The sequence below is a fragment of the Sus scrofa genome, chromosome 8 (assembly GCF_000003025.6).
Source record: "Sus scrofa isolate TJ Tabasco breed Duroc chromosome 8, Sscrofa11.1, whole genome shotgun sequence".
In the NCBI taxonomy this organism is placed as follows: domain Eukaryota; kingdom Metazoa; phylum Chordata; class Mammalia; order Artiodactyla; family Suidae; genus Sus; species Sus scrofa.
Window position 1 is genome coordinate 74,305,585 of NC_010450.4, and position 13,892 is coordinate 74,319,476.

The following is a 13,892-nucleotide window of genomic DNA, read 5'->3' on the forward strand; positions in this document are numbered from 1 at the left end:
CATATGAACTTGAGGGGGCAAAAATCTAGTCCACAGCAGCAAGTCTAACTGTAGTCCCAGGAAGAAGAGAACATAGATTTGATGAATGGCTAGTCGGACTCTACCACAATCCACCCTTTGTGCTCATCAAATATTTTTTCCACCTTTCTTCAGAAAATAACACACTTGCCCCTCCCTAAGGGATGGAAGCCAAAGTCCCATCCAGCGGCTGCTTCTAGCTTCAAGTCTATAGTCTCCGACCAATGATGCTTTTCTCCAAGTGTAAACATGTCTTCTTACACTCCAGTGACTTATACCCTAAAAACATAAATTGTCTGCATTCTTCCACCCACACCACATACACACACACTCACATCTAATGTATAAGGTATAGCAAGGACAAAATAGCCACCATAAACATTTTCATTTAGAAAAGGAAAGAATTGGAGAAATGGTCACAGATCTATAGCAGGAATTTTGAGGAAACTCTTTCCTGACACTGGGCGGATTCTCCTGACTGCTTTCTGGGGGGAAATCTTTTGTCCATTGTTTTCTATAACCCCTGGACCTCATCAAAATGAAAATTTTACTCTGTGAAAGCTCATGTGTAAATGATGAAATGTCAAGCTACAGTTTGGAAGAAAATGTTTGCAAACCACATGTCTAAAATATAAAGTATTCTCAATTCTCCACAATAAAAAAATCAAATAATACAATTAGGAAATGGGCAAAAGACATCAACAGAATCTCACCAAACAGGATACACAGATAGAAAATAAGGGAATGAAAAAAATGCCCAACATCATTAGTCATCAAGAAAATGCAAATCAAAACCCAAATGAGATATCACTACATACCTATCAGAACAGCAAAAATAAAAAAATAGTGACAACTACAAATGCTGCTGAAGATGTAAAGAACTAGGTCATGCATGCATTGTTGATGGAAATGTGAAATGGTATAGCTACTCTGGGAAAGAGTGGCCAATTTCTTAGAAAACTAAACACACAACTATCATATGACCCAGCAACTACTCTACAGAGTATTTATTCCAAAGAAATGAATACATGTTCACAGAAAAGGCTGCATGTTCATAGCAGTTCTTCACTCAGCCCGGATGTCCTTCAACAAGTAGAGGATTTAAATACACTGTAGTACCTCCATACTTTGGAATACTATTCAGCAATAGAAAAGGAGATCCTTTTGATTGACACACACACCATCTCGGGTGAAACTCTGGGGAATTACACTGCACAAAAAAACTCTCTTTCCATTTGAAATGACAAACTGTAGAAACGGAAAACAAACTAGTATTTACCAGTGCTGTGGGAAGAGATCAGAAGGAATGGGTGTGGTTATAAAAGAGCAACATAAGATACTCAGCATTGTCTGTCAAGTATCTTTACTGTGGAGGCAGATACGTGAACAAACAGGTGCAAACTTAATACGCAGATACATACAAATAAAACTGGAAAAATCTAAGATAAAGGAATTCTAGCAAGGTTAATATCTTGGTTATGATATTCTATTATAATTTTGCAAAATGTTAATAATTAGGGGAAGTTGAGCAAAGCATGTAAGGGATTTCAATTATTTATTACAACTACATCTTAATCTCTGATCATCTAATTTTAAAAAGTTATTGGGTAAAAATATGCTTTTCATTGGAAATTACAGGAAATTTTCACTAGAAAATGAAATTATTGGAAATTTTCATTGGAAAATTATCTTCTCATTGGAAATTACTATACAATGGGTTGTAGTGAATAATAACTCAAAGATGAATGTGATTTGGTTCTTATTTTCAAGCAGTTTATAATAGGTTACATATGGTGAGTGAGAAAAGAGCTAGCCTTCATTTTACATGAATGAATTTTTAGCATAGCCTGTGAGATTCTCCTTACCTGATTCCAAAATACCCACCCATCCTCTTCTATTCTTGTTTTCCAAAGCCGCCTTCCTTCCAGCCACATCTAGCTCCCATTCTCAAGAACCTATGCATTTGCTCTTGCGATTCCATCAAGATGAAATATCTTTTCCTATTCTCTATTAAAATCTTTTATTCCTTTAAGGCCTCTTCAAATGCCACTCCCTCCTTTGAAGTGTTCGCTGGTTTGCCTAGTCTGAATGATCAAGTCCTTATTCCATATTCTCAGAGAAGTCATCTTTTTCCTCTGTATCTCATTTTACACACTATTTAATATTTGATTAAATAGGCTAGCTTCCCTCCCTTCTACCACATGCAATATCTCATAAACTCCTTGAAAAAGAATGAATCACATTCATCTCTCTATAATCCTCTGTGACTCCTAATACAGTCTTTGCATGAATTTTAACACGAACTGAAATCTCTTGCATGCTTGCCATTGTCAAGCACTGTTCTAAATGCTTTCCGTACATCAAATAATTTAACCCTTAACAAGGAAGTCTTACCATCTCTATTTTATAGGTGATGGAACTGAGGGGAAAAGGTTAATCACTTTGTTCAAGGTCACAGTTAACCATACTTGATGTACAGGAGTCTCCATTCCTTGTCATCATGCAGTGCTGCCTCTAGATAGCATTCAGGGATTGACAGTCTGATGCAACTTAAGGAAAGCTCTCTGAATAAATTATTTCAGCTTGTTTCCCAGAAAACTAGTATTGTTGATTGCTAGATGGGTACCAGGCGCAGTGTCAGCTGCTTTACACAGATTAGCTCATGGAATATTGGTGTTCCCATTTTGTAAATGCGGAAAGTGAAACCTAAGAGATATTAAGTATTTAGCCCACATTGCCCAGAAGGCAACTATTAGGGCTATGACTGGTTTGTTGTTTGTTTTCATTAGGTCAAGCTACAAGTCGGAACAACACAATCATTTATGAAATCTGGTAAAGCAAATTAAATGAGCTCTTTTTGATAAAGTAATTGAAATGACAGTAACATCTTGGAAAACCTGCCATCTGTTTATGTCTACAATTCTATTATCTGAATCTATTATTTGATCTGGTTCGATCTTACATAACGTTTTCTTTCTGTACATCCTCAAGTTCTCAGTGTTCGTATGAGTTGCTGTGGGGAATCTTGTTATGAATTATTGGGTGTATAAAATGTTTAGAATAATTACATAACAAAACTGATTTCCTCGGCAGTGAATTTACTGAAGATGCTAGATGGACTTTAAGTCAATCAACACTTGATACTGAATTCCTTCCCCACCGGTTCCCTTCCGCCTTCACCTATCCTGTGCCTAGGATCATGGTAGGCATAAGGAAAATCCAAAGACGTGTTCAACAGGGAGCTCCCAGAGTAGCTCACCAAGTTACGAACCCAACTGGTATTCATGAGGATTGGGTTCCGTCCCTGGCCTCTCTCAGTGGGTTAAGGATCCAGTGCTGCCATGAGCTGTGGTGCAGTTTGCAGACACGGCTTGGATCCTGTGTTGCTGTGGCTGTGGTATAGGCTGGCAGCTGTAGCTCTGATTCCACCCCTAGCCTGGGAAATCCATGTGCCATGGATGAGGCCCTAATAAGGCCAAAATAAATAAATAAATAAAAGTAAAACCAAAACCAAAAAAAAAGTGTTCAACAGGTTCCTATCCTTTGAGGACTTTTTTTTGGTCTTTTTAGGACCACACCCATGGACTATGGAAGGTTCCCAGGCTGGGGTTGAATTGTAGCTGCAGCCACCAGCCTACACCACAGCCACAGCAATGTAGGATCTGAGCCGCATCTGCAACCTACACCACACCTTATGGCAGCACCAGATCCTTAACCCACTGAGTGAGGCCAGGGATCCAACCCGAGTCCTCATGGAAGCTAGTTGGGTTCATTAACCACTGAGCCATGACAGGAACTCCCTTTGAGGACTTTTTAATCCCATTGACTAGAAACTGTTTCAACCATTAAATAATTAAGTATCTTCATTACAAGTTTATTCAGTCTTTTCTAATGTAATTATATGTATATAATTTATATAATATACAGAAATAATTATAAATATTATGTTATATAATTTATATAAATATAAATGTTATGTTATATAATTTGTATAATATTTATAATTATATACATATATGTTATATAATTTATATAACATATAATTATAAATATTATATTATATAATTTATACAATATACACAATAATTATAAATCTTATATAATTTATACTATATATATTATATAATTTATATAATTATATAAATAATTGTAAATATATGTGAACATACAATACATATAATTATATATATATGTAAATATATATGTCTCAAGTTTCCTAAAATATTTTACTTTTTTTAAGTGTAAAAACTATTAATTCCAGGAGTTTCTGTTGTGGCTCAGTGGGTTATACATCTGACATAGCGTCTGTGAGAATGTGGGTTCAATCCTTGGCCTTGCTTAGCGGGTTAAGGATCTGGCGCTACCACAAGCTGCAGCGTAGGGTGCAGATGCAGCTCAGATCTGGTGTTGCCGTGGCTGTGGTGTAGGCCAGCGGCCATAGCTCCAGTTCAATCCCTAGCCCTGGAACTTCCATATGCCACAGTTGTGGCTATAAAAGAAAAGAGAAAAAAAAAAAAAAAAACTATGATTTAAAAAGAGCTATACCACTGGAGCTATACAACTGGATGGACCTATACAACTTCAGACTCATCTACAAAATTGTTTTCCCTACAAGAATTTCAGTAACAGACGTGATTTTTATAGCAGAATACTCTATAAGTGCATGCTGTTTTGCAAGTTAAATAAATTGGTAGATTAAAACTGGCAAAAATAAGAAATAAGATTGTCCTCCTTTGATCTCTAATCCACATATTCAGTAACTATTTTTTTTCTATCATCTTTGGCTTCTATTTTGTAATTTTGCTTCTATCAAAGTTCAAGATCTCCCAAGCTACACAAGGGGACAAAAAACCAATGATAAACAAGCATGGGCTGAAAGGGCAGAGGTCTTGAGAGCAAAGCAGCAAAGCAGCAGTGTTTTCTCATTTGCAAGGGACTGGCATCCAGCAGTGACTGCCAGTCTCACCACACATGATCCATTTGGTGCAGATCCTATTCCTTAATTAAGCTGTATCTAAATCGTGTAATGAACGCAAGGAAATATAATCAAGTATAATCAAAAGCTTTCTTACCAGTGCCATACATAAGTGTCTTAATTGCCCATCCAAATGATCAGAAAGGGTTGATTTGCCAAAGAAAGGATTAGCCAAAGCTTCATGAGAATGTGGAATTTCGAGTTGGGCCATGGATGAAGAGATGAACTGTTCTGTGAAATGTTAAGATGTGGAGTTTCCATTGTGGCTCAGCGGTTAATGAACCTGACTAGTATCCAGGAGGGCACGGGTTCGATCCCTGGCCTGGCTCAGTGGTTTAAGGATCTGGTGTTGCTGTGGCTGTGGTGTAGGCAGGCAGTTGCAGCTCTGATTCAACGCCTAGCCTGGGAACTTCCATATGCCACGGGTGTGGCCCTTAAAGAAAAAAAATGTCTAGATGAGATGAACAATATTTCAATGGAAATCATACTTATGAGAAGGGTTTGGAGAGCAAAAGGGACCCTGGAATGGGTTTGGTACCAAATTGATTCAATCAGTGCGGCCGTGAATAATTATCAGAACTTTATACGAATACCAGGAGCCACCAGAGGTAACAGCTATTAGATGTAAGTAAGGCCTTAGGGAGCCTCTCCACAACCTGATGATCAGTTTCCAATGAAAATAACTCTCAGATTGAACACGTCTACACTTACAGACATGCATTAGCAGGCAGACAAACACATAAATAGACATGTGCTTCATGGGGTCAAGCCCACAATCTGAACTTAACGGACATGAAAGGTTCACTGGAGGTGAAACTCATGCCATTCCACAGGCAGGGCAGCTGACCTCGTCTGCCCCATTAGACACCAGACTTGCCTGAAGAGGCGGCTGCCCAGAGGCCACATTTTGGAATCAAGCCACAAGCACCACACACAGGGTTCAGATGACTGGCTTACTAGACTCAGACTTTATTTCTGGCCAATCCACATCTTCAAACAATTTTGCCAGCAAAAACAATTTCTAATCCTCATCTAAGGTTGATCAGAGCTAATGATGGTTGAATGGGTCCTGGGCTCTCTCCTCTGAGAGGACCCTTTTGCTTCAGCCGTCAGGGCACATATTCCCTTCTCAGCAACACTTCTCTGCCCCTGTGGATTAAAGCCAATTCACACACTCCTCCATGCCACTGTCTCTGATGAAAGATTTAAAAAGGAGATCACCACTGGGATTCCGTTGTGGCTCAGTGGTTAATGAATCCAACTAGAAACCATGAGGTTGCAGGTTTGATCCCTGGCCTTGCTCAGTGGGTTAAGGATCCAGCGTTGCCGTGAGCTGTGGTGTAGGCCGCAGATGTGACTTGGATCCCACATTGCTGTGGCTCTGGTGTAGGCTGGTGGCTACAGCTCCAATTGACTCCTAGCCTGGGAACCTCCATATGCCATGGGAGCAGCCCAGGAAATGGCAAAAAGACAAAAAAAAAAAAAAAAAAAAAGAGAGAGAGAGAGAGATCACAACTGACCCAGCAGGCAGCAAGCAGCAATGCACCCTTTAGTGAAGAAGAGTAAATACTGGCTTTTCTATCCCACATGGACATTCTGAGACTCACGTGCCACCTTGGCCTTGGCCCTGGCCCAAAGCATCTTCCTTGTCTTTGTGGTCATGGCCAGGTGTCTTGCACATCTGTATTCCAGCTCCTGAAAGGGGAAGAAGTGATGCTTGAGCAAAGTGACCAGTCCTTATGTTGGGGAAGAGACATGCGTTGAATACCTCCTGCCCTCTAGTCTCCCTGGTCCAGCGGATAGTCACACGGCCACATCCAGCACAAGGAAGACTGGGAAATGTTCTCTCCACCCGGGCACCCGGGAAGAGACTGCCTCTGTCCTCGCCAGTATCCTACACAACATTCTACCCACGCATACAACACACCCCCCTTGTCCCAAGGGAAGAACATTCAAAGTCCCATGGAGCTAGGGCAGCCAGCTCAAAATTCAGGATCCCTGAGGGACAAGCAGCATCTCCATCTGGTCCAGAGTGGCTCCATCTGGTCTAGAAATGTGTATAACCTAGAAAGCAGGTGATATCTGTCATCTACATCCTTCCCAGTATACACATAAGATGCAGTGGAGACCAAATTCTAGCCAGAGTGTATCACTTCCTTGTGACACTGCTAACAGCATCAGGAGTACACAGGAAAGCACGTCTTTAAATTAAACAGTCTGGTGCATTAGGTATGTGAGGTCACTGGCAGGGGCTTCCTGAGATGCTGCAGACTGAGAGAAAGATTGGTAGCTTCTCGGTGGTCCCTGAATTTACCTTTGCCTGCAGGTGCACTCTCAAGCACCAACTGGTAAGATCAGCAATGGTGATGAGGAAAATCATAAATTTTCTCTGGCAGGAGAATCAAACTAAGAAAAAGCAAAACAAAAACAAGCAAACCAAAAAACCCCAAATGCCATGCACACTTTGTGGCAGTCTTCTCCTTCTGTGCATCTATTAACCAGACATTAACCAGACCTCCTGAAAGCAGAAGCATGAAATCAACCTATGAGAAAAAGTTGGCCCCTTTCTTCAGAAACCAGCCTTGCAATTCTATGATTAACATATTTCTTTTTCATCTCAAACAAGAGCTCGCATTGACCAAAGGCTCACCCCTACAGGCATCACTGAAAACAAAGATCTTTGATGAACCTGTTCACAACCTGGCAATATGATACATAATTTGTCTCAGAAATGTATGAAACTGAGTCTCTAACTCCTGATCAATGGAGCAGTTCTCAGCGCTTCTGAGAATCTCTTTCGTGGGTTAAAATCCTCGGTTTGGCACAAAGAAAATTCTCTTTTCTTTCTTTGTAGCCTAATTGTTATTTGATTTTTTTTCATCAGCTACAATGATTGTCCTGCTCTTCACTCCCTTAGTCTTTTCGTTGTTGTGAAAGCTTCTAATTCCCTGTATTAAAATGTTTTATTCTCGGAATTTTGACTCTTTTTTTTTTTTACGACCATACCTTCAGCTGCAGGCCCACACCACAGCCACAGCAAAACCAGATCTTCAACCCACTGAGCAATGCTAGGGATCAAACCCACATCCTCACAGAGACAATGTCAGGTCCTTAACCCTCTGAGCCACAGTGGGAACTCCTTGGCTTTTACTTTCTTAACTAAACCCAAACTATTACACCATGTTTCATCAAATCTAAGTCATAATCAAATAAAAGACCAATTATCAATTTCCTCAACATGCAAAAAAGAAGACTATTGCTAGGTAAACTAATATGTCACTGATTGTGAAAACATCATGATTTCAGATATTTGAATGTTTAAAATTTACCTCTACTTAGAATTGCTTTTTGTGTATGAAATGAAGTAAAATCAAGTTTCATATTTTTTCCACTGAATTGTCTCAACACCCTTTACTGCAAATAATAATAAATTTCTTCTCTCCTGAACTGTAGAGCTTCCTCTGTCCAATATCAAGTACCCCATACATACATGGATGAGATTCTGGGTCTCTAGTCCATTTTACTGGCTTGTCTCTCTCCATACCAAGTACCAAGCTGTCTTAGTTACTCTGTTGTCAAAAGAAAAGTTTTGAGAGGGAGTTCCCATTGTGGTTCAGTGGAAACGAATCCAACTTGTATCCATGAGGACGCAGGTTTGATCCCTGGCGTTGCTCAGTGGCTTCAGGATCTGGTGAGGCTGTGGCTGTGGTGAAGGCCAGCAGCTGTAGCTCCAATTCTACCCCTGGCCTGGAACCTCCATATGCTGCGGGTTTGACCCTAAAAGACAAAAAAATAGTTTTGAGAGCTAGTAAGCAAAACTTCCTAACCTGCTCTTCTTTAGGCCAAGCTCAGGCCTTTTGCATAATATATGCAAATATATTTATACATTGTATAATTTTTGGGGGGGTCTTTTTGCCATTTCTTGGGCTACTCCCGCGGCATATGGAGGTTTCCAGGCTAGGGGTCGAATCGGAGCTGTAGCCGCCGGCCTACACCAGAGCCACAGCAATGCAGTATCCAAGCCATGTCTGCAACCTACACCACAGCTCACGGCAACACCAAATCCTTAACCCACTGAGCAAGGCCAGGGATTGAACCTGCAACCTCATGGTTCCTAGTCGGATTCGTTAACCACTGAGCCACGACAGGAACTCCTATTGTATTATATATATATATATATATATTTAGACTCAGGCTGCCAAAGTCACACACAAAGCACTCAGGGTGGGGGCGTTGTTTGTTCTGATGGCATGGACCTCTAAGTGAATTGATACAGACGGTGCTTAGTCTTCCAAGTTATGAATGTTGTGCCTATCTCTCTATTTTTATAGTGTTCTATCAATTAAAATATTTTAAATTTATTTGAATAATCTTAGAATCCTGGCACATATTTTGCTGAATTTATTCTAAAGTGCTTCACATTTATGATGGTGTGGTGAATGTTATCTCAGACAATTCAATTTATGTATGTTGTCTTCGCAGATTCTTTCAAGACTTTCTGTGAGTAATGACAGTTGTGTTTCTTCCTCCTAATCCTTCTCCCTTTTTTTTCCCCTAGCCTCACTGAACTCACTGGAACCTTGAGAAAACTGTTGGAAGGAAGTGGTGTGAGTGTATGTACGCGTCCTCTTTTTTTTTTTTTTTTTTTTTTTTTGCTTTTTAGGGCCACACTCATGGCACATGGAGGTTCCCAGGCTAAGGGTCAAATCGAAGGTACAGCTGCCAGCCCATGCCACAGCCACAGCAATGCCAGATCCTTAACCCAATGAGCGAGGCCAGAGGTTGAACCCGAAACCTCATGGTTCCTAGTCAGATTCATTTCCACTCTGCCACAAAAGGAACTCCACTTGTCCTCTTTTTGATCACAAGAAAATCACAAAATATTCCTTATCTGACATTTCATCATGAGGTATGATGTTAGTTACGGTTATTCTAGGGAAGAAGAATGCTACCTTCTATTTCTAGTTTGCTAAGAGAGTTTATCAGAAGATGGACTATTTTATCAAAGGTTTTATTCTGTGAAGACAGATGTTGAAAAGCATTCTGGCCTGCAATATCTTTCTCACCACTTATGCAACAGATCATATGCAATACATAATTTTTAAAAAAATTTCTATGGCCACACCTGCAGCATATGGAAGTTTCCAGGCTAGGAGTTGAACCAGAGCTGCAGCTGCCAGCCTACGCCACAGCCATGGCAATGCCAGATCCACGCCACACCTGTGACCTATGCTGCAGCCTGCAGCAACACTGGATCCTTGCCCACTGAGCGAGGCCAGGGATGGAACCTGCATCCCTATGAATGCTAGTTGGGTTCTTAACCTGCTGAGCCACACTGAGCCCTCCTACATCATCATTTTTTGTTACAACAGAACACCACCCCCAGGTACCTATTTCTGAATTTGTTCAGATAAAGTCTAAACTATTCTAACAAAGATATCCCCAAATACACAGCTGAAATGTACTGGTTTCTTTTTTTCTTTCTCTTCTTTGGCTACACCCACGTATATGGAAGTTCCCAGGCCAGGGATCCAGTCTGAGACACAGCTGCAATCTACGCCACAACTGCAGGAGTGCTGTATCCTTAATCCACTGAACCACAGCAGGAACTCTGGTTTCTTTCTTCCATAGCAGTTTGTCTGTCTGCTATCACCAGGGGGTTCTGCTCTATGTGATCATTCACTTGAGATCTTTTGAATACACTAAAGCTACTGCCTAAGGAAGAGAAAAAGTGTAGTGGCATTTTGAGGATTTCCAATACAAAAATCACTGCCTAAAAGGGTCATCGAGAGTGTGTACTAACTGTCCCTTAAAATCTGTTCTTACCTCTTCCCTCACCTATGGCTGCCCAGCTAAGGGTGACGGTTCCGAATGTCCTTTGCATCCAGGTGTGCCCAGGTGACTCAATGGCCAATGGATGTGAGACAAAGGAAAGAGGGCAAATTTCAGGTGCCTCCTTTTGATTAAGACGAGCTGCATCTCCAGGATTTTGGCTCTTTGTTCTTTCCTGCAGTCTGGAAAGCAGATATGTCCGCAATGCAGTTCTGAACAAGCAGGTGAAGGTGATAACTGAGAGTGGCAGGGCAACCAGCAGAAACTTGACCTGGTCTTCATTTGCCTCCTCCACTCCCTTGGCATAAACTTCTTCGGGAAAAGACATTGTATTAGCCGCTAATAAAATAAGAATTTCAAAAATTAATTGTGAAATTTCCTATTTCAGTATCTCCAGTGGAAGATAATACAGTGTTCAGATGTCTAGAAAAAGATGGCTGGAAGTAGATTTTTAAAATGAAACCAGGAGTTCCCGTCGTGGCTCAATGGTTAACGAATCCGACTAGGAACCATGAGGTTGTGGGTTCGATCCCTGGCCTTGCTCAGCGGGTTAAGGATCCGGCATTGCCGTGAGCTGTGGTGTAGGTCGCAGACGAGGCTCGGATCCCGAGTTGCTGTGGCTGTGGTGTAGGCTGGCGGCTACAGCTCTGATTCGATCCCTAGCTGGGGAACCTCCATATGCTGCGACAATGGCCCAAGAAGTGGCAAAAAGACAAAAATAAAATAAATAAAATAAAATGAAACCAACTATTCACATTTCCTCGTTTTACATTCTCAACCACTACATTCAAGCCTAGAAACATTAATTGAGGGATTACACTTTGTACTAGATATTGTATGAGGTCCTAGGAAACAAGAACCAATAAGACACAATAACTCCTTGACAAGAATGAATAAGACAGGCTCAATATGATCATTTCCCCCTAGGTTTCTCTCTACTTTCTCCCTTGTCTCTGAAATTTGGCTTATGAATGCAGATAGCCACTAAAGAGGATATTTAAAAGTATTTGGTAAATAGAGGACAGAACTCAGCTTCAAACTAATTCAAATCTTCCAGCCAATTTCGTAGATCACTGGAATTACATACATCATGCAGTCATTGCTACAGCAAAGGAAAAATGATCACTGTGTAACGTCGTTCTGGTTCTACCATTCTGAAGAAACTTGAATATTAGAGCAGAATAAGCTACACTGTAAAAAAAAAAAAAAAAAAAAAAACCTCAGTTGTCAGAGTTCTCGTTGTGGCACAACAGGATTGGTGGCATCTCTGGAGCCCTAGGACTCAGGTTTGAACCCTGGCTGGGCACAGAGAGTTAAAGGATCCAGTGTTGCGGCAGCTGTGGCTGGATCTGATCCCTAGTGCAGGAACTCTGTATGCTGCAGAGTGGCCAAAAAGGAAAAAAAAATTTTTTTAATTGTATTAAAAAATTGGTTGTCTGCTGATCATTATTTTAAGGAGTAACTAATAATAAACCTTAATAAGGTTTGAAGCTCACAATCTAGTTAATATTATGAATACTAATTATGTGCTAAGGACCTTACATATAAGTGATTTAATCTTCCCACAAAAATTCTGAGGTAGCTATTACACATTTTACAGATAAGAAATCAGACTGTGATTCAGCTAATTCAGTATTCAAGTGCCCGAGATTTAGATTATTAGTATATTATGCTGGTTCATAGTCACTTCTTGATCTCATTGGCTTCCCCAGAACCTTATCTTCCCTTTGCCTCATTTTTTCATATATTTAAAATATATTTCACAAAGGTGTACTATCTGTGTTAATGAGTTAACTTAAACTTCTTTAGAACCAAGCAAGAGGTAGGAAATTCAAATAGTCACTCAAATTCTATATTTTCATGTCATGTGATATCTTTTAATTTATGTGTAGTTGCCAGAATAATTTTATTTCAATGGCTCTAGTTATTATAAAATATGGTATATTTCAGGAATATAGTCTGCATTCCAGTTTATATGATTATCAATGAGCCACAAATATTTTTCCTGTTGAGAATCATGTAAAATAGTTTGTCAGAAATCTGGGGTTTCGAGCATTATGTATAGCAGTCTGCAAATCACAAATGCAGCTGTGTGTGACATCACATATTTTCTGCATTCAACTATCAACCATAAAAAGCAATAAGCAAACAGGCTAAAAAGGAGTTCTCACCCTGGCACAAAGGGATCTGCAGTGTCCTAGGAGCGCTGGGATGCAGGTTTGAACACTGGCCTGGCATAGTAGGTTAAGGATCCACCTTGCCGCAGCTGCAGCTTTGTTGAGACTGTAGCTTGGATCTATCCCTGGCCCAGGAAATCCATGTGTCCCAGGGTGGCCAAAAGAGAAAAAATAAATAAATAAATAAATAAGAAACCAAGCTTAAAAAAGATTGAATTATCTTCTCAATATCGCTATAAAATTAAATTGTCATTTGAATAGGCAATCAAAGATTATACTGCCAGAAATAAAGGAAAAATCATCCAACAGATACATGTCAGGTGGTTCGTTAATAAAAATACAGGGTTTTTTTTGGATTTTGGTCGACAATTATGGTATTTATCATCTTCTAAAGTTTGTAACTTATTGCAATTTATTTCCTCCTTCCAAATATTCTTTCTTATATAATTTTATATTCCTTTTCTTATTGAGCATCCCAAAGTTGCATGAACCTTAGTCTTCATCATAAAACCTAGATCCTTCTATGCCTGAACTTTTTTGCTTGATTGACATGATTGTTATGAGGATAATGCAGTGTGAATTATGCAAAATAAAATAATGCATTTGAAAGAACTTGGAACAGTAAATATTACTATATAATTGAAAAGTTTAGGTGTTCATTGCTCTGACCATGATTAAGTTTCCCATGTGTGGTTAGAGAGACTTCCAGAAATGGGTTTTCATTTCCAGCTCAAAGTGGAATGTGTTTCCTAAGTACAAAATTCAGTTGTGGGGCGTATGAACTGGGTTACATGACCTCCTAGAAATTGGAGATACACTGAAGCACGGAAGATGCTGAGGAATTTTTTTTTTTTTTTTTTTTGGTCTTTTTTGGGCCATACCCATGGCAT